The sequence below is a fragment of the Epinephelus lanceolatus genome, chromosome 16 (assembly GCF_041903045.1).
Source record: "Epinephelus lanceolatus isolate andai-2023 chromosome 16, ASM4190304v1, whole genome shotgun sequence".
Classification (NCBI taxonomy): Eukaryota; Metazoa; Chordata; class Actinopteri; order Perciformes; family Serranidae; genus Epinephelus; species Epinephelus lanceolatus.
In genome coordinates, this window is record NC_135749.1 from 19,682,309 (window position 1) to 19,703,745 (window position 21,437).

Genomic DNA, 21,437 nt, shown 5'->3' on the forward strand with positions numbered 1-21,437 from the left:
TGAACCTAATTCTGGGAACTACAAGATGTCATCAGCTTCTTCACATGACAGTCTGAGGGTTCAGCTAACACATTTAAACAGGAAATGCCTCCTTTAATGCATTATAAATCACAGGTAAATGATGTATAACAACGTAAGGATGGATTTCCTCTCAAACAGGACAGAGACGATACAGAGAGTGGTCGAGTAAGAGTACGCAGTGGAAAATTCCCAGGCCAAGTTTAGAACCGAGCCATGAGCAAAGTGAGGGAAGAGGGTGAAGATTTGGGGTTAGAGGGAGCGGGGGATATGGACGCTGGGTGGATGTTAGTGGGTTTTTGAGGGAGGAGTTGCTGGTTTTGTGCAGAGACGGCTCGCTGCGAGGCTGCTCACTGCAGTTCCTCCTTAATTACAGCTCTACTGGAGGACAAGGCCAGGCATGCTCTGTGTGTAGCACTGGAGCACACACACAAATTCACACGTACAAATGGGATGAACACAAGTGCAAGCTTGAGCAAAGGATTTGTGTCCTTTGAGGAAATCCGAGTTTATCTCACATTATCAAAGCATGGGGGTTGGCTTGAAAAGAGTGTGTAGTCAGTGACGCATGTGCTGTATTATCAAATTGGTCTTCTCTCCTATCTGGTTTGATCTGTTGTGCAAGGACTCACTGTCTAGCCTGGGATAGTTTGAAATCTTCTTGTAAGTTTTGGATCTGTTTTACTTTAAGTGAACAGTGTGCAAGATTTAGGGGGATTTAGTGGCATCTAGTGGTGAGGATTACAGATTGCAACTGGCTGAAACTCCTCCCAGTCGGAAGTTTTTTACTTGGAGCCATATTATCCACAAAGGTCTCTTCCTCTCCAAAACAAACCAACAAACCAGGTGATTCAAACAGCTTAAAACACTGAATAAAGCAGTTTCACATTACAAATATGTGTTTGTCCGACACTGTTCAGCACATAGCAGATGGCCCGCTAGCCCAGTACCTGCAAATGGGTGTAAGTAAGTAAATGTAAATTTATTTATATAGCACTTCTCACAGAGAGGACTCACAAAGTGCTTCACAAGATAAAATACAAAAAATACAATAACAGAAACAATGCAAAATACACAAAAACAAATAAAAAGTAAAGTGCAGCGAAATACAGAGATGATACAATGGACAATTAATGGAATGCAAGCCTAAACAAATGTGTTTTTAACTGCTTTTTAAAAATGTCCACGGAAGAGGCCGCTCTCAGCTCATGAGGTAGTGCATTCCACCATTTTGGTGCAACAGCCTTAAAGGCTCTATCACCTTTCGTCTTTAATCTTGTGTGAGGGACAGTAAGTAGGTGGCCTTCAGCGGACCGCAGTGACCTGACAGGACAGTGAAAGGACACCAGATCCGTCAAGTATGCAGGTGCTTGACCATGGAGGGCTCTGTAAGTGATGGTTAGAATCTTGTGCTGGATCCTGAAATTAACAGGGAGCCAGTGCAAGGATGCCAGGACTGGCATGATGTGAGTGAACTTATGAGATCTGGACAGAAGCCTGGTGGCAGCGTTCTGGACTAGCTGGAGGCGGTTTAATGAAGTTTTATTGAGACAGGTGAAAAGAGAATTACAGTAATCCAGACGTGAGGAAATAAAAGCATGGATGATCATTTCTAGCTCGGAATAAGTTAACATGGATCTGAGTTTGGAAATGTTTTTGAGGTGGAAAAAGCAGGAGCGAGTGACAGTTTTGATGTGGTCATCGAAGAGCATGGCCTGATCAAATGTGACCCCAAGATTTCTCAACTTGGGGCGCACATTTGCACTGAGGGACCCTAAGCAGCTGGCCACTTTAGATGCTGAGGCATCAGGTGCAATAATTAAAATCTCAGTTTTAGCTGCGTTCAACTGAAGGGAGTTAGAAGACATCCAGTCCTTAATTACATTCATACAATCGTACAGTGAGTCAATTCCATCGGTCCTATCAGGGTTAAAAGAAAAATATAACTGGAGGTCATCTGCATACATATGGTATGAGATACCTTCAAAATTGCTGATGACATCTCTGAGAGGGAGCATCTATAGCGTAAAGAGGATAGGCCCAAGCACTGAACCTTGGGGCACCCCGCAAGAAAGGGGGGCAAACTCTGATTTATGAGGGCCAACAGCCACAGAAAAGGATCGATCAGACAGATAGGATTTAAACCAATGAAGAGCGGCCCCTGAGATTCCTACCCTGTCCCTCAGCCTGTCTAAAAGGTTGTGATGATCAACAGTGTCAAAGGCTACACTAGAACAAACAGACCCTGTGATTTAAAGTGGTAAAAAGACTGAATAAAGCAGTTTCACATTACAAATCAGTGTTTCTCCAATGCTCTTTGGCATGTCAGAGACAGGCAACTAGCCCAGCACCTGTTAGTTTGTGCTCACCTTTTTTCTCTGATTACATAAGATCCAGACATTCAGGAGGCTGTTATCAGGAGCTGAATTATCTGCAGAGATCTCTTCCTCTCCAAAACAAACAGACCTGGTGATTTTAAACTAGTAAAACACTGAATAAAGCAGTTTTATGTAAAAAAAAAAAAAAAAAAATGCGTGAAATGTGAACATTCAAATGGCCCTATCTGGAACCCATATTTGGTTTGTCCATTTTGGACTATTGTAGAAACATGGCAGTGTAACAAAGAAAACTTACTTATTATATAATATTTAATTTCTGCCAATATATCAACCCAAATCTTTCACACTGGACCTTGAAAGATCATTAAACGGTTCATTTGAATTCTTCTAATCAACAAGAAATACATCTACTTCAGGTTCTGGCCTGAGAGACAAAATAAAGCTTCCTGGCCTAAGCAAGCTGAGCCATGAGAAGTGCATGGTAGCTAGCATCAACATCAGCCTAGCATTGCCTTTGCAAAGGGTTATTTTGGGAGTCCATAATTACAAAGGAGGGACTGACTTTGCTTCTCGACAGCTCACCCGCAGCAAACACACACACACACCACTGGCAAGGTTGACTTCAGAGCCACCCAGCTTTACTTTAGGTGAACGGTGTCTTCACTACAATAATATGCTAACTGCTGGTAGCTTGTCTCTTAATTAATAAACAATAATTTAAGAATCTCAACCTGCACACTGCTGCTGATCCACATGGCGCATATACTACATGTACTGTACATAGCAAACACACACACGTCTCCTCCATTGACGTGAAACCAATCAGATGTGCTCGACCTCATAGCATGTGATGTTATTTATTTTCCCCATTTGGTGACCCTGGTCAGAAGTTCACAGCCCCTGAAGCAAAACCATCCAGAACTAAATCCACTCAACATGAAAGCCTGTGCAAACATGGCTGCATGGGCTGCGTACAAGTGCACTGTATGAACTCTTGTGTCATTTGGCCTGTGTGGACACTAGTCTGCCTGTCGGAGTCGAGGTCCGTGTTTTTTACATTTTTGTGTTTCTTGGTTTTTGGTCAGTGGGACCTCTGGATGCCTAAATGTGGGGAGAATAATTATAGGCCAAAAGTGAACAAAGCACGTGTGTAGCATTCACTAACATGATTATATGCAATACTGCATGTTCATACTGGACACACAATCGTGCCTCCAGTATAGAAAGGCATGTTTATGCATCACATGCTGAAGATATTGCATTGTGTTTTTCCTAGAAATAGTCTGATCCGGTCTGCTGAGAGGGAGTTGGCTGTTTCTTTAGGGTTGTTTACTCCTCTGGTATCCCCCTGTGGCCAAGCCACACTGTTGAAATAGGAAGCCATTTTGTTGTTGTTGTTGTTTGTAAAGGAAGAAAGTGGGCTGTGTTTTAGAGTTATTTATCACTTAATCTGATGGCAGTTGGCATTGGAAATGATTTTAATCATTGCTTGATTGCCTCTAAAGGATGGTGGTAATTTTTAATTGTAAGTTAATTTCCTGTTGTTTTTTTTCACATATGTATTATAGCACATTTGATTTGTGTGGACTTGTGCAACTGTATCGGGCGTGTGGGTGTGTGTGGGTGCTTGAGGAATTAAAGGAACAATTATATCTGGCTAGAAGAAGCCATATATAGGTCATGAGGCTAAAACAATGAGACAAGCTGTCATGCTGCCTCACTAGTCTGGCAATTGTTCAGCCACAACACGCACTGCAGTGATTTGATTGGCTAGAATAGAGCCAGAAGTAATAACGATTGGCTATCACAAATCACCAGAGCCAACAGAAGCCAGTGCAAACTTCATCTAACAAAGCAAATCACTAGGAGGATTGAAAGCTTGCGTCATATCTGTGGATTGTTGATGGTGTAATTGATTTTTTTTGGAAGACTTTATGCATTTACCATTTAGCCAATGGATATTTTGTCGTTATGGTGTTTTTTCTCTCAGTTATCAGATTCAAAACTACTTTTTTTTTGTGCAGCTGCATTTTGTCTCATCATTGTGTCTCTGATTCAGGGTCAGTAGGCCTGTCACAATCGCCTTAGTACTTCTGTTAGAGGATATATTGTCCAGAAATAACAGCGATAAACAATATTGTCATTTTGAGACCATTGTATACCACTGATATAATAATTTACTGGCATAGTCATGCAAGTACACAAGAGCAATGTACTTTTAATTCTTAAGAATATTCAGATCCAGGTCCTGTCCATATGATACGTCAATAAAGTGGTCTACAAGTGAGAACGCAAGAAAATTTCGCAAGTAGTTTTTTGGTACACGTTTTGTGTAAGATGTAGTATATAAAAACTATAAAAGCAGATTTGAAACTTTAAAATCTCTCTCTTAAAGTCAGAAGCCCCTTGTACACTGCTTCGTCAGGGTGGGAACTTCCATTATGCCGCCTTGGTATAGAAGACAAAATTATGGAACAGGGTGACAGAGTTGTCGCGCCTTTATAGCTTCAGAGGTAGTAACAGTGCCAAAACAATGTCTGTATAAACGGGACAGCAGGCAGGATAGAACTATGGATGGCACAGGTGGGATGTTTTGATGACATGTTAGGCATGTGAGATTTTAAAAGTAGCTGTTAGCAGTCACCAGCTAGCTCAAAGAGGAAAAACAGCGGCCCAAATGCCCGCACATTGGGAAAACAATGAGGTCCGGGAGCTCCCTACCCTCTTAGCAGAGGACGAGATCAGCCGCCATATAACAGAGATGGTAAATGATTGTTATTGCCATGTTATGCCTTTGTTATTTTTTCTAAAGCGTAGCTGGCATATGCGTCTCACTAGAGGCGACGCTGTTGTTTTACGTGTCATGCCCGTCACGCCTCTTATGATTACTCAAAACCAGCTTATTATCTAAAATTAGAGGGTCCTGTGTAAAAATGCAAAGGCAGCATGAAGAAGGGACTTCGTTGCAGCTTATAGCACAATCTCTGTGTAAAAAGGGCTATGGTCACATAAAGGTGCACTCTGGGTTTTTCCATTGTGAGTGACTGCAGTATTGCGGTATTCAGCATCAAATATCAAACTTTAATGAACTCTCATAAACCTAAATCCTTGCCCCTCTGTAAAATGCACCATCTTATGAGCTCCTGAACTGACTCACTGGCAGCAATAGACACACCGTGAGAAGATGCTGCCCCCTCTGCCACCCACCCTCCCCCCTTCTGCAGACATGTGGGCCACGGGTTGGTGGTTGAATCAGGCCAACTCAGCAGTTCAGGATGGGAGAGGAAGGAAAAGAATGGAGGAGGGGAGGAATAAGCCCTGACTCTTGTCCTGATATGAATTGTGTCCCAGAGACTCGCCGAAACAATGGACACTGACAGCTCATGTGGAAATACTCCCACAGACAGTTTTGACATTGTGTGTGTGTGTGTGTGTGTGTGTGTGTGTGTGTAGAGAGAGTAGTGTTTTGGCCGCAGAGACTAGATGAAGTAAACCACAAATGGAGTCGGTGAAGCAAAGCATGGAGCAGGAAGAACCAAGGATATGTGTCACCACACACACAGGAAGTGTTTTGCTATGCTGTGTGGTTGTGTAAGAGAGGGTGTTGGTGTTTTCAGGTGCAGGGGAGGATGGGACGGAGGCCTGCACAAGCTTGCCGAGGATTTACCCAATCACACCCAGGGAACGGGGGCCCCTCACCTGGAGGCCAGGAAGGGGCTCTTCACTGACCCATGTTCATGACTGAATAGAGGTCAATGAGGGTGCTCGCGTTAATGGCAGGGTCCGCCACATACCAGTGGAGATCTCATGCTGAATCCCCTTCAAAGGGTTAAGAGTGGTGATGTCCAACAAAATTCAACAGGAAGCCCATATTCAGCTAATACTGATTTGTTGCAAAACAAGGCGCACTTGACTGCCAGAGCTTCTCAATAGATGAGGTGTGTGTGTGACTGTGCATTAGTCTGCTTGGATAAGGATAAAAAATGATCTCAGTCAGCATGGGAGACAACATTTTCTCTGGCCACTTATGAGTCGAGTTGTAGCGTGATGGATTATTTTTCTTGCCCACAGTGTGAATCAGATGAATGTCTCCAGAGGCAGCTTCATAACAGAGGATCACTTTTCCTGTGGGTTGATGGAAGACCTTCTCAGCGAGGCGTCTTCTGAGACAGACAGTCTCGCCCTTTCTCAGTCTCCCTGTTTTCCCTTGCGTGAGCAGTTTACTACAAATCAGAACTGGCTCCGAGGCAGTGTGATGGGACGTCAGTTTTCAATCCTGCATGTCTGTTTACTGGCTTGGTTGTCTCATTTCCTTATCTGTCTGCTTGAATGTCACATTTGCCAGCATTTCTTGGCCTGTCTGCACTATGTGTTCTTGTGACAGTGAGAGAGCCAGACAGACCATAATCCTCCTAGTGTGCTTGTTGTCTGTCACCTGTGGCAGATAAAAGATTAGAAAGTGACTCAGATCAGCGCCAGAAGGTGGAGGAAGGTAACGGTGGGGGTTAGCAGAGGTCTTTCAAAGTTCACTTGTGGTTTTGAGGAACTGATATCCAACCCGGATCCAAATTACACCAGTTAAGGTCTCATTTGACTCCATTATGGACCTGTGAAGACAGTAGTATGGATGGACGGCTGAGGGCCACAAATCAGGCACACAAACTAGGGATGTGCATAATTAGTCAGCTACTTGACTGAACATTGCTTGATTTATGACATTAATCTTGGGTGTCCACCCTGAACTGTGATAATTGTATAGTTCCTCCGTGTTACCTGGGGGGAAGGTGTATGTGAAGCAGCCATGTTTTCATAGACATGGATGTAAACTGTAACTGCAACTTGGCACAACTTTGCAGAGGCAGAGAACCGCAAGGTGGCAAATCTAGTTTTAATAAATGTTATATGTCAACTTTTATTTAGTGACTTGTTGTCATTGGAAAAGCTAACCTCATAGATCAAATTGTGCTCAAAATTTCGACTGTTTTCTGAGAGTTTTCTTTCTTTTAGAGTAGTTGAATAGTCTACGATTTCCATTTAAACATCAGGAAAATTCGTAGTTAGGAACATTTCTTACACAAACAAAAAATCAACTGATGTCAATGGTAAATTGACTTGCATTTGTATAGCGCTTTTCTAGTCTTCTGCCCACTCGAAGCTCTCTTACACTCTATGTCACATTCACTCATTCACTCACATTCATACACTGGTGGCTGAGGCTACTAGGGCTGACCTTCGACTTCATTTTTGAAAATCGAAGCTTCGGAGCTCAGATTGATTTTAACTAACTATAACTTGCAAATTATGGCGAAAAGGTAGTTTCTTGCAATCCTAGAATTAAGATAAAAATATTCACAAATGAAAAAACACAGTAGTGTTTAACTTTTGATTTAACACAAGGTCCCCCCAAAATACGGGAGAAAAAAAAGGCTGAATATTTGAATTTTTTTTTTTTCACAATTGAATCCCGTGCCATCGAACGAAGCTTCAAATTTTTTGGGTCAGCCCTAGAGGCTACCATGCGAGGTGCCAGCTGCTACTCAGTTAAACATTCAAACATACTCATGCACTGACAGCAGAGTCATCAGGAGCAAATTTGGGGTTCAGTGTCCAGCCCTTCGGCATGCGGACTGAAGAACAGGGGACCGAACTGCAAATCTTCCAATTACTGAACGACCTGTTCAACCTCCTGAGCCATAGCCACCCACACCCTAAGTTTCTTACTAATGTATAATAATGTGTCATTTCCCGTATTTGGCTTCTGAATATTGAATGTTTTCATGCTAGGCAAATAGAAATACCAAGATATGTTGTAACAAGCTTCAGTGGTTTAGTTCATTTCAGTTGGTTTATACAATATAGTAAATGCTTCAGTTCACCGACTGCTCCACACCCACCACTGCATTCTCTTCACATGTGGGTTTATTATTTTTAGCTCTCTCTCCCACTGTGGCCACTTGTTATGGCAATTCACAAAACTTGTTTGCCGCTATTTAAATAACATGAATAATTTCAAACACGACTACAGCACTGGGTGAGTTTTATTCATTTTTCTAAACTATAAAACTATCTCAACAAGCTGCTGCAAATGAACCATATTCCCCTTTTCCCTCTCCTAAAGCGAGCCCCCATGAAAAATATTCGCACAGGACTCATAAACTTTGTTCTCTTCATTAAGCAATGCGCAACAAATCCAATTGAGAACAAATCTGTTCAGCCTGGGGGCTCATTAAACATTGTGTGATAGGTAAAGAGGCTGAAGGCTGCTAAGCTTTTGTTTTGGTTTGTGAGTGTGGGAGAGGAAGTGAATTGTGGACTGTATAAAAGATGATGAGGTGAGACAGAAAGATTTGATATCAGGAGACAGTATCTTGCGTTTCCACATAGTTTAGAGTCATTCTGTTGTCTGTGTTATCCTTAAGTCTGTTGCTGTCTCTCTCTCTCACACACACACATGCACACTTAATCACTCATGGACTCTTGCACAAACAGAAGCCCAGACAGGTGGCAAGGACTCAAGTCCAAGTCTGCTGCTGCGACTTGTGTCACCGGAGCACAGCCAGAATCTATTTCCCCTGATCCCTCCTTTGCCAAAATGCCTGTAAAATATATTATTTGTCATATGCTTGCAGGAGAGTGTTTTAATATCTTGATTTTTCACTTTGTAATGAAAAATCTGTCCACCGCTTCTTTCTCAGTATATCTTTTCTTAAGTAAAAAAATTTCCAATAACTTTAATATTCCACACACTGGCGGGTATTTATATCTTCACGTGGGTCAGTAAGCAGCAAAGGCAGAGCCCGGGTACCTGTGGGCCAGATGGTGGTGGAGACTTTGTGGAGCTTAAATCAACAGCATGTGTTTTCTTGGTTGGAAACATGCATATGATCGGCAGAGAGGCAGCTGGATTAAAACCAGAAGCAGTAGTTAGTTATATACAAGAGAGGGAGAGAAGGAGGGAGGAGGCAGGAAGGGTGGTGAACCCCCCCACAGCACTGCTGCTCTGAAGGGGGGAACACTTGAGTGGAGATTGAAAGGGTGGAGGAATGCAAGACCTGTCTACTCCATCGCTCTCCTCTTTGATGACCCCCCCCACACACACACACAAACAGGTTAATCTCCTTATGTACGCACACACACTCTCACACTCCCTTCTCTCAAAATACCTTTCTCTTCATCTTACACTCCCCTTGTGATTGGCCCAACCTTTGCCTATGTATAGGTGGTATGTGTGCATGTTTGTGATGGGGGTGAGTGATACCTGCAGTGAATCTTAAACCTGTGACTTCCACCTCACCCCACCCTACCCCACCCAACCACACAGGCCAAGCCAGAGCGGAGCAGACAAGGCAGCTCCATTTAACGTGTCCCAGATGTGCAGCCCGGCCCCTGTGTGCCGCGGAGTGAAATGAGTGCAGGGAGTGAAGGAATGGAGGGGGTGCGTGCAAAGTGCTGCCCAACACATATGCATGCAGAAGTTTCAGAGCTTTGTCTTGTGTTATCAGGGTGGAAAACATCTGTGTTTTACCTCTCGCAGACAGCTTCACCTGACGCGTGCCTGAGTCTCGCTCGGTTTTTCCAATCCCAGGGTCTCTTTGCTTTATCTTCTTTTAGCTACGAGAAGCATGACAAAGCAATACTCTCAGATGACTGCAGTTCTTTGAAGTCTGTTAATAAGTTAATGTGACAGTCCAGACTTCAGGCTCTTTTTTCTATGAGCATTGTTTGTTGTTCACAGAACAGTGATTGCAGTTATGCATGTGTGTATGTGCACAGTAGTGTGTGTTTTCTCCTGTATGCAATAAGCATCATGAGCAAAATGAATGTATCAGAAGTTCTTGTGATGAAGAATGGCTGCTTTTTTGTGTTGTATTTTTATGTGTTATTTAAGTATTGCTGGTATTAGTATTGATGCATGAACTTGAAAGCAGCATTTTAATGTTTCATGGCAATATGATATTTATTTTCTACAATATCAACAAGTTATACTTTGGATCTTTTGAAGTGCGTTTGTAGGAGGAACTTAACCATAATCAGTGTGTTACCTACAGTAGATGTCAGTCAGCATGTCCTCAGTTTGCGACACAAAAAGTAAGCAATGTACTGCTGTGGATGGGGGCAGCAGCAAAATGTACTTTAGCCACCTAAAAAAAGGTCCCACCAAACAAATCCAGAACAGTTTAAGTGTATGCTATACTGAGAATATATTCACCACTTTACCTGTCCATCTGAGTGCCCATTCTGACATGGACGCTGGTAACGGCTTCACTTCCCCATCTATGCTCTCGTCAAACCGACCAGACTCCATTGACAAAAAGGGGCATTTTAGCTCACTGAATAAAAGAGCTGCTGGTCTACCACTGAATCAATCAGTTAGTTAGTGTTACTGTGTGACTTTGGTGGAACCGAACTAATCCTTTCAAACGCCAAAGTCACACAATACCACAATCAAATTAGCTGATCGAGGCAGCAGTACACCAGTAGCTCCTGTGTTCAGTGATGTTAAATTGCTGTTTTTCTCAATGGAGTCTGGCTTTGAATAGAGCAATGTAACAACCTCAGCTCCCTGTCGGAAATCGCTGTCTGACAGTGAGATAAAGTGGTGAAAATATTCTAAATGTAACATACACTTAAACTGATAATGATTTGGCTAGAATATATTTGCTGCTGCCCCTGTCCACAGCAGTACATTGCTTTGTTTCCTTGTCAGACTCAGGCCTGCTTCTCTAAACTGGGAGCGTGCCGACTGACATCTACTGTTTGTATTACACTGACTGTGGACATGTGCCTCATACAACCCCACTTCATATGATCCAGACTATCCCTTTAATCCCAACAATGCATCATATTTTATAAACTGATCACATGTTTTGTATGTAAACTTACTTTCTGAGGTGACTAGTAACGGCTTTCAGTAGCTTTCAGATAAATGAAGTGGAGTAAAAAGAAAAATATTCCCCTCTGAAATGTGGTTACCTATGAAGTAAAAATAGAAATTGAAATAACCAAGTTAAGCACAAATACCTCAAAATTGTACTTACCCACTGCAGTGAGTAAATGTTTTTAGTCATTTTCCACCACTGCCTGTAAGTTGATTATTTTCTGTGCACCTAGCATAACACAGCATGCACAGGATCACAGAAACTTCCAGTAAGTTCCTGCCCAAATCTTCAGTGCAGCTGTCGATTATAACCACGTACGTTTATCAAGCTTCTCCAAATTTCCACCCAGGCCCTGCCTCAACCACCCCTGCAAGAATGTGAAATATGTTTGCATGTTTAAAAAAAGACGTTCTTCTTTATTCTGCCTGGATTCTTTTTCCATGTTAGTGTTAGCCGAACGTCTTGGCAGCGGTCAGACCCTAAACACACAGATAGACTTCCCGGCCGTCTCCAATGGGGAGGAGAGGAGACGTCCAAGAATACTGATTGTTTTGGTTCATTCCTCACATTTAGATGTGTACGTCCCATTGGAAGGGGCTCCACGTGCACTTTACATTGACAAAGGTTTCAACTTGACCCGGCAACTCAAACATTAGGGGAGAAATGCCTGTTTTAGTATGCTCTGCAGCTTATTTACATGGGAGAGGAATGTAGAAATTTGCTATTCAGCTCATTTTGCTGTATTTGGATGTGTTGTATGAAACCACTGGAGAGTCATGAAAACCAGCTATTTCTGAGCCCACGCTACGAAGAGGAAGCAGAAGAAAAGCGCTCTGCATTTCATTAAATCCTGTCTTTTCTAATGCAAACAGGAACAAAAAAATGCAAATGTGGCAACAGGAAAAATGTTTCAGACGACACATACGCTTTACTGTACTGCATTGTACTGAGCTGTCTCGTTTTGTCCTGCACGGCTGTGCTCTGTCATGTGCTGTTTCATCCTGTTCTACTTTATGCCATATTCCTGGTGGTTTGAAAGTGAGGAGCTTCCAGCTGTGTGTGTGCGTGTGTGTGTGTGCCTGTCTGTGGGGCCCAGGAATGGAACCCACCGCCACAGCATCCAGTGACCTAATGCAAAAGGCAGCAGGGTCTAGCACTATTCACCATTCTCTGTGTGCTCTCCCCCTCTCCACTGATTATGGTCTCTCCTGTCACTAAGCACTTTGTCACGCTTGGCCGAAAACCATGATGGGGGCTGGGGGGTTGTTGGGGTGCAGGAATGTCACTTGCATAGATGGACTGTAGCTGTAGACAGAGCAACAGGCCGTAGGTCATGGGCTGTAGTTTCAGCATACAGAAGTGAACTGATGAATATATCTTGGCTGTTCTTTGAAAACTGTATCCCCAATAAATGTCGACTTTTCATGTGCAAAGAAAAACAGCCCTGTTTTTAGCTTGTGATATTTTTTTTTCAGATATTTCAATGTGTTTCTAGATTATTCGTCTATCTTAAGGAATACTCTGCCCGCAAAATGTCCATTCGTATGTCAATTACTCATCAAGTGTTACACTGAAAAACGGCAAAACTCTATCAAAGCATCTGTTTGCAAGCTCTCACTCAACTTGTGCAGCACTATCCAAGTCTCGTTTATCCAGTCACATGTTCAGAACTTTGCAAAACATTACGATTAAAAACATGTCAGTACGAATGGTCTCACACACAGCCGAGTGGTGCTTGGCATGCACGTGCGTTTGAACTCTATGGACATGCATGCTCAGGCACACTGAGGGCGCGCTACTCGTAGGCTGAAGTGATTTTAAATTGAAATTTTTTAGCAAAAACGTGTTTGGGGAAGTACTGAGCATGCGACTGGATATATGAGACTTGGATTGTACTGCACGAGTTGTGTGCAAGTTTGTTAAAGGATGTTTTGACACAGTTTTGCTGTTGTGAAACACGCCCCCCTTTTACTTTAATTTATGAAGAATATTTACCTTTTATGGATTCTTCACTCACCGTGGAGGCCATGCAAGAAAATTTGAAGTACACAAATTTTCTCAAAACATAAAATAAGGACTAGTTTGACATTTGGGAAAGATTGCCGTCACTCTCCTGTCTGCACAGTACGTATGAAGCTACAGCAAGCAGGCAGTTAACTTAGCTTAGCTTATCTTAGCTTAGCTTAGCTTAGCTTAGCGTAGTTCAAACACTGGAAAAAGGGGGAAACAGCTAGCTTGGCTCTGTCAATATATAACAAAATTTGCTCCAAAGTAAACACGCTTTATCTTATTTGTTTAATCCCCACAAAAGCCAAAATGTAAAGCCATTAGTTTGCATATATCCCAAAATGCTGAACTAGTCCTTTGAGTTTATAGGAGACGTTTATACATGGTTCACTAGACATTGACTATATGTTGATCTGTGCTCAACATCCTAAATCTAGCATGTAGCTAGGGCAGCCACTGACAATTATTTTCATGGGTGATTAATCTGTCAGTTATTTTTTTAATAATTGATTAGTTGTTTGGTCTTAAAGATGACAGAAAATTGAGAAAAATGAAGATTAATGTTTGCCCAAAGCCCAAGATGACGTCCTCAAATGTCTTAGTTTAGTCCACAAACCAAAGGTATTTAGTTTACTGTCACAGAGGAGTAAAGAAACCAGAAAATATTCACCTTTAAGAAGCTGATATCAGAGAATTTTTCTTTATACTTAAAAAATTACCCTAACAGATTAATCCATTTTCAATTTGGTGGCAATTAATAGTTGACAGGTAATGAACTAATCGATTCATTGCTGCAGCTCTACATTTGGAATTTCACACAAGCATCATGTATCTCAATACCCAGCTACAGTCAAGTCTTTGCATGGTGTAGTGTTACCACAGTAGTCGTCTACATTGCGTCTTTGTAGCAGCCTGAAAGGATTGTGTGTTTGTAAGTTCCTCAGCAGGGCTGCTAGTGTCTGGGTCGTATCAGTCCCAAGTCTCACATGCACATAATAACAAGGCTTTCCACTGATTAAGTTATATTTCTAAATCAGAGATAATGAAAAGTTAATCTGAAGAACATTGTAGCTCTTAAACGTTTTCTTCCAGCTGCTTTGACAGTGACTCATGATGATTGGAGCTTCTTATGTAGGCTAGATGGATACAGCATGTACTGCCCATGATGTACAAAGATTTCCATTCACATAGATTAACATGTTCATGTGCCCTGACACGCAGGCACTATGCATTCACACATGCTAGCACTGCACACACAACACTGTCAAATCATGAAAAATTGTTATTAAGTCTGGCTCTGGTTCCAACACAGGTATACCAAAAGAACTTGGACATAGCGTGCCGACTTTCACAAAGCCCTGTGTGAAATATCACACATGAGACCGGCCCCAAACACCTCTTTAAACCTTATTAGTCTGAACTTCTGCTTAGTGGCTCAGTCATGTTACTGCTGTGGTGTTGCATTTTAACATCGCTGCTTACAGAGTGGCGTACACAAACACACATCATAAAAATTCCCTGTTAATTAATTTCCATTTGTGTATTACTCACATTGCTCTGCACATAAAATCACCACCAGAGCCTAAGAGGGATTTGAAACACTTTGTCAAAATCTAAGTGTGTTTTTCTTGTGGTTCGTTCCCATTGTCTCTTCAGTCTCTGTTACAGTTGTGTCGAGTCAGTAGTGAATGTAAGAAGACCTGCCAGGAACAAGTGTGCACAGAGGCCCTAATGGTTGATCATAAAACCCCTTAGATTCCTGTCTTTTATGGGAGATGGTGGAAAAGCAGTAGGACTTTAAAGGGCCTTCTCTTCACAGCTTTGGTTAACTAGAGGTGGGCTGCAGTGGAACAAAGAATATTTTTCTTCTTTTTCCAAGAACAGCATGAGGCGGTCAAAAGCAACCTAGAGCCAGATGCAAAAAAAAAAAAAAAAAAAAGTTAGCTGGCTTCTAATTGGTCTGTTTTTCCATCCCGATGTAGCATTGCAACAAAAAGTATATATTTCAGGCTTCATTCGTATGATTGTCATGTAGCTCTCATTTAGCACCAAGTGTGGCTGTGAGAAAGATTAGCAATATGCCAGTGATGGATCGCATTACTTTAACAGCTTCATGGCAAGCTTGAAATAGCCAGACACTTTGGTTCAAAGCAGCCCGTGCCTGTCTCGAGAAGTTATGCAGGTCTTCAACCTGTTCGGAGATATCTCTAACTACATTTACCCCCGCATTCCTTAAGTGTCATACACACACACTCACACACACGCAGACTCATGCACACGGCCACACACATCAGCAGAGAGCAAAATGTAGAAGTCACCCAATAGACGTCCACCTCTGACCTCTTTCCCCTGACCTTGTGTGGGCTTTCTGGCATTATGGGGGGATTTCATTAGCGCCAGTATTCCTCAATAAAACATTTCTTTCATGATTACTTTATACCAGTGCTGCAACAGCAGTGTGCAATGTGGAAATCTTTCTTTATCCTCCCAGCTGTGTCAGAGCTCTCGTATTACCCTTACTGTTACTCTCACCACAGATGTTAAATGTTGTTTAAGTGAATGAATGTTTTTTCCATCCCTGTCAGCATTTAGCCTCGCTATTAGCTGTACTTCTCGTACAATTCCCTGACCTTAAGTAAAGAGCAAGCTTAGGTTTAAGGTAAAAGCACACAGCTGGAATGTGCATGGATGCTCTGTGTGTTCTTAGATTGTTATGGAAGCAAATAGGAGTTTAACAACCACTGAATATTTAATACTGACAACTGAAATTATTGAAATTTAAACACCACAAGAATGAAAATACTTTACCTAGCGAACCATGTATCTGAATGTATTTGTTCTGAATTCATCCCTTTGAAATTAAAATATGAAATTTGTGGATTTGCAGTATTAAAAGCTTTTTTCAGTGCCCACTAATTCAGTTCCAGGAATTAAAGCTTCAGAAAATCCCTCCAAAAAAGATTCAAGTTGCCTTAAATTTCAATTTCAGGATAGACCATTGAGTTTGAATGTAGTCGTACCAGAACATGGTCTGTCAGTCATGTGATCTAAGAAAGCAGCTTGAAAATTCAAACTCAGAAAGATAGTTTGTGCTGTTTTATTTGCAATTGATTGAACCGGATGTTGCTGTTTCAGCTTGAATTTTTGCATATGAATGTGTTAACACTGAAAAAATATATATCCAAATTCAGCTTTGGAAATGGAAAATAGAGAAATTTCAAAGAGGTGACTTCAGAACAAACAAACAGTGGCTGTTGCAACTGAATAGAGAGACATGTGTGAGACAATGTGGAGACATAACACTTATGTCTCTCGTTTGCTTCTGTAGCTTGTGTCCCTAATGTCACCTAAATTGGCATTTCATATTCTATACTGTGATCGTTAAATAACACTTGATGGCAAAATAACACTGTGGAAATGTTGAGTAACAGCTAATTGAACCACCAGGCTTTCCCAACAGGCTTTGATCTGAGGTGTTGTTTAGCCTGCAGATCCTGGCAGTGACCCGACAGCCTTTGATTAATGGGTTCACATTGGATTACCCATCATGCTTCAGTGTAGCAGGGATTAGGTTTGTCAGGAGTTGTTACGATAACCTTTGTGTGATCGTCTGGAACATGCTCCCTTAGTTTAGCTCTGCACCCGAATCCGTGTGTGTGTATGTTGTTGTGTGTGTGTGTGTGTGCGGGTGTGTGTGTGTATCCCACACAGTTAGGACTAGAAAGCTGTGACACCTGATAGTTCGTCCTTACTTGGCTTCTTTGTAGTAATCAGTGACCTTTATGAGATTGGACCGGTTTAGAAAAGTCTTTTTCAATGTGTAATTTAAAGGGCAGAGCAATTTTCTTGCATTATCCTAAAATGCAGTCACATTTAGTCAAAACTCCACCACACAGCACATGCAAGTTCACTTTGAAACACACAATTTCGACTGTGGAGTGTGTTCATCAGGGATTTTTTTTTCTACAGTAGCAGAGAACATAATGTTTAAGTTTGCAATGGAAAAACCCATTTCAGTTTGATGAATGCACTGGTCCTGAATATAATACCCCAGCCCCGCAGACAGGCTTAATAGACAGACAGGATTTTGCTGCCACAGTCTGGTTCTATGACTCGACATCTTAATTTGTTTGGCATCTCCAAATGCTGGAATCCAATGATTCTCCAGTGGTTTAGTTACCAGGGGAACGTGCTGTAGCTGCAGCCGTGCTTGTTATGGAAGGCACGGTGCCCTGTAGGGCTGCAGCGTACAATTATTTTCATAATTGATTAATCTAGTGATTATTTTCTCAAGTAATTTATTAATCATTCGGTGAAAAATCACAATTTCCCAGAGCCCAAGGTGACTTATTCAGATGCCTGACCTCCTGTCTAAAGAGATTCAATTTACTACAACTATTAATGACAACGAAAATTTGAGAGGCTGCAACCAGAGAAATTATTCATTGACAAAAGGCTTAAATGATTCAATTAAGTGTGAGCTTAAAGGTTGTTGGTTTATTTGCTTTTGTTAGCCTGACACCCATTAACCAGTAACGACACAAAATACAAGATGCCTTTCCTTCTAGTCCAACACTACACTGATGGAGTGAGCTTTAGCACCACACTTCAAAGCACTAACTGTTATCCGTTTAGATTTGGTGATATTTTAACATTATGTGATGTAGGTCTTGGATTATATCTTGTTTTCGGTTGACTTTGCTGACACATAGCTGGCTGGCTGCAGTAACATGCGGAAACATAATGCCAGATGTCCACCTTCTCATCGGGCCGACCTTCGGGCAGACTGGAAGGTGGGCACAGTGTTTCCAGCGTTACTAGCGGTAATCACTGAATGAGCAGCACTGCTAGCGAGCGCCCACTAGGGCCAGATGGTGTGCAGTATGGTCACTGAAGAGCAGCAGAATTAACCCAAAAAATATTCTCGACAGTCAACTGTTGACATCTCTACTCAAGGGTTTGTTCTTTCTTGTACATACTTGGCTTGCATTCGTGTTCTTCTGCAAACTATGTGGCATTACTGGATGCTTGGTAATTATCTAGATATGTACATTTGATACTTTAATTGACATTCAGGTCTGGTAAACAGCTGTCGCTATGACGTCATCTCATGTGTGATCGGATTGGTTGGTGTGCTAGTATGTTTCCCCTTTGAGTTGCTCGTTTCACTTTTAAAAAAGAGAAATGGAGAGTGGAGAGATGTGTATTTTGATTTGTTATTGTTGTTAATCACATTGCTAAACAGTAAAAATCATCAGTGAGATACAATTAAGCAGTAGAGCCTTTAAAATTAAGCGCTTCAGGTGAATTCTGATCAGTGTAATCAACACAAGATGTCCTAATCCTACGTTTATCTTAACTTAATCTTTACTCTTCAGCTTTTGCCACAGGACATATGAAACGCACCCCGCTTCTTTGTATCTGTAGGTTCCTTTAAACAAATTATACCAACATGGGCTTCTTATGGGATTTAGCAGAACAGCTGTGAGACATTACAAATAGCATAATTATAGTCGTACACATAGGATTTCTGACTGAAGGATCATCTGTCCTACTAAGTACAACTGGTGATGTGGTGTGCTGTGTGGTTTCAGACTGAGGTGAGCGTGTGGAGGGAGGAGGGTGTTACACCATAGACCTGTAATGAGACTCTGCAGCCATCCCCTCCAACATGGTTCCCATCAGGGGAGACTTGCACTTGTGGCAGAGATTCCAGCCCTATGGCAGATGCCTTGTCTGGATTCAATCAAATCAGCATCTGCCTCAACATGCCCAGAAAACTAAGAATACAATGCACTTTGTTTGATATTTACAAGCAGTTGGTCAAAAATGGCAGCAAAGTTTGATGAGATTAGGCTACTTCTTTGTCTGGTACGACGCAGTTTTGTCACAGCAGTTTGGCTTGAGTGTTTGAGCGCTTGACAGCATTATTTCATGCTGCGCCAAGAGACGTCAATCTACTCTGTCACTAACACTCATTCATCATTCTTATTTTTCCCCCAATTTAGTCATCACCAATTCCCCATGTGTACTGTGGTCTGTATCACTGCTGACACCCGCAAAAGTTGCTTCTTCTCTACTGACAGACTGATTTCACACTATTTCCCCCCAGACCCTCCATATCTGAAGCTGTAATAAAACATGCTGCTTAGTCAACATTCTGCTCAGGAGGAGCACGAGAAGGCGGTGGAGGATGAAAACGTGTATTAATGACGAGTCAGCATTGGATAGGGAGTTGTATGGCAGACGTCCACACTCCTCTGAGGCCGCAGGGTCGAGCGGCCAGCTGGCTCCACTCGTAGACTCCATATTTGTTTCAGTGTTCTCTCCTTCCACTTTGAAGACAAGGCCAAAAATTATAGTGTGCTCACCCACGATAATTTCAGAAAGCAGGTGTCCCAAACAGTAGGGCAAAGATGACTCATCGCCCGTTGCCATGGAAGTGCAGGAGCTGATGCTCCCGCTTAGGGACCTTCACTTCCTGTCACATCAGGCTTTGCTGTGTCCAGATTTCCTGTCTGCCTGAGAAGGGAAGATTAGAGAGCTAACATGTTATTTCTTTAATCATGGAGCACACTGAATCATTTCTCCCTATCTCACACTGTATTCATCAGAACCATAACTCGATGAGTGTGTTCAAAGATATTTTTTATTCCACTCTTGCAAAGCCTCCCCCTTTTTTAATTTTATTTTAGTAAGTACATGTTTGGCATTGACTCTGTTGTTCTGAAGAAACCAGTCCTCCATGAGGGGTTTCATTGTTTTATTGATTGCTCTAAATCTTTAGTTGGAAACATAATGCTTCAGCTGAAATTACCACACTGAGCTTCCCTCTCAGCTCATTCTTTCCGTACTGTATTATATCCTTCGGGGTCTTTTACCAGCTCAGCTAGTGGAGGACGATTTTTTTCATTTTCCTTTACCGAGTCTGATACCTGAACTTGTGTTGACTGATACCAAGTACTGATCACGCTGATCAGCACACTGGTCATCCAGGACAATAAATCTGTCAGTTTTCTCGACTATCTTTGTTGGTTTTGGCCCATCTTTGTGGAACTTTTCATGGCGTTGGAATTTGGTGTCTAATTTTTTCTCCTGCAGTTCCCCATGTTTTTATGCCTCTGCGCCGGCGATAACCGTGGTCATAGGTATTATGTTTTCAGGTTGTCCTTTTGTCCGTCCCATTCTTGTGAACCCAATATCTTAAGAACATTCTGAGGGAATTTCTTCAAATTTGGCACAAACATTCACTTGGATTCAACCATAGGTCAAGGTCACTGTGACCTTGCATACGTCTCATTCTTGAGAACCCAATATCACAAGGAGGCCTCGAGGAATTTTTCTCAAATTTGGTACAAATGTCCATTTGGACTCAAGAACGAACAGATTAGAATTTGGTAAAGTCAAAAGTCTAGGTCACTGTCAACATATCTTTGGCCGTAACTCAAGAACTTACGTTATTTACGACAAAATTTGACGTAAATATCTAATAGGATAAAATGATGAAGTGATGACATTTTATATCCAAAAGGTCAAAGGTCAGCCTCACTGTTACATAATAATGTTCTGCAAAAACACTTTTCTGGCCAGTATTTCATATCTCAGAAACTGAAGGGGAGACTTTCGGGCAGACACTGAACTGATGTGTGTGAAGCGTCCATGTTTTCACAGACAGGGATGTAAACTGTAAGTGCAACGTGACTGGTTTGCAGAGTCATACAACCACAAGGCGGTAATTGTAGTTTCTCCTCTGCTTTCCTCGGCCTTACATACTTTATAAGATCGCTGGTGTTGAAATTGGCAACACTTGTGCCACCCTTCGAATCTGTAGCCTCGCATATTGCACATGTTGCCTTTTTCCTGGTAGTACTTTCTTGTCCTGTGTAAATGGTTGCCAAATTGCTGTTATTTTGATGGCTAACATTGGAGTATTTACTGGTAATTAAATCTTCTTCACCACTCTAATAAAGCAGTTGCAAGTGGCTGCACAGCGCAACTTTGTGTGAAGGCCACTGTTACGAAGCGGCGAAGAACAATTGATCTCCAGAAAAACTTGTAAACTTTAAGTTTATCGATAAATGACACGGCGTCTGATCAGTGCATGGACTTGTGTACTCATGATACCAAATCCAGCATGTTAGGCAGTGCATGAGAGGCGTTTCCCATACTAGCATTAGTATCGGACTAACTCTAC

At 42.0% G+C, this 21,437-nt stretch overlaps 1 protein-coding gene across 1 annotated transcript in view; it reads left to right on the plus strand.

The window, feature by feature from the left end:
• pard6gb (par-6 family cell polarity regulator gamma b) overlaps positions 1–21,437 on the plus strand; it is a 44,933-nt gene that overhangs the window by 21,136 nt on the left and 2,360 nt on the right. The gene's annotated exons all lie outside the window — the stretch shown is intronic.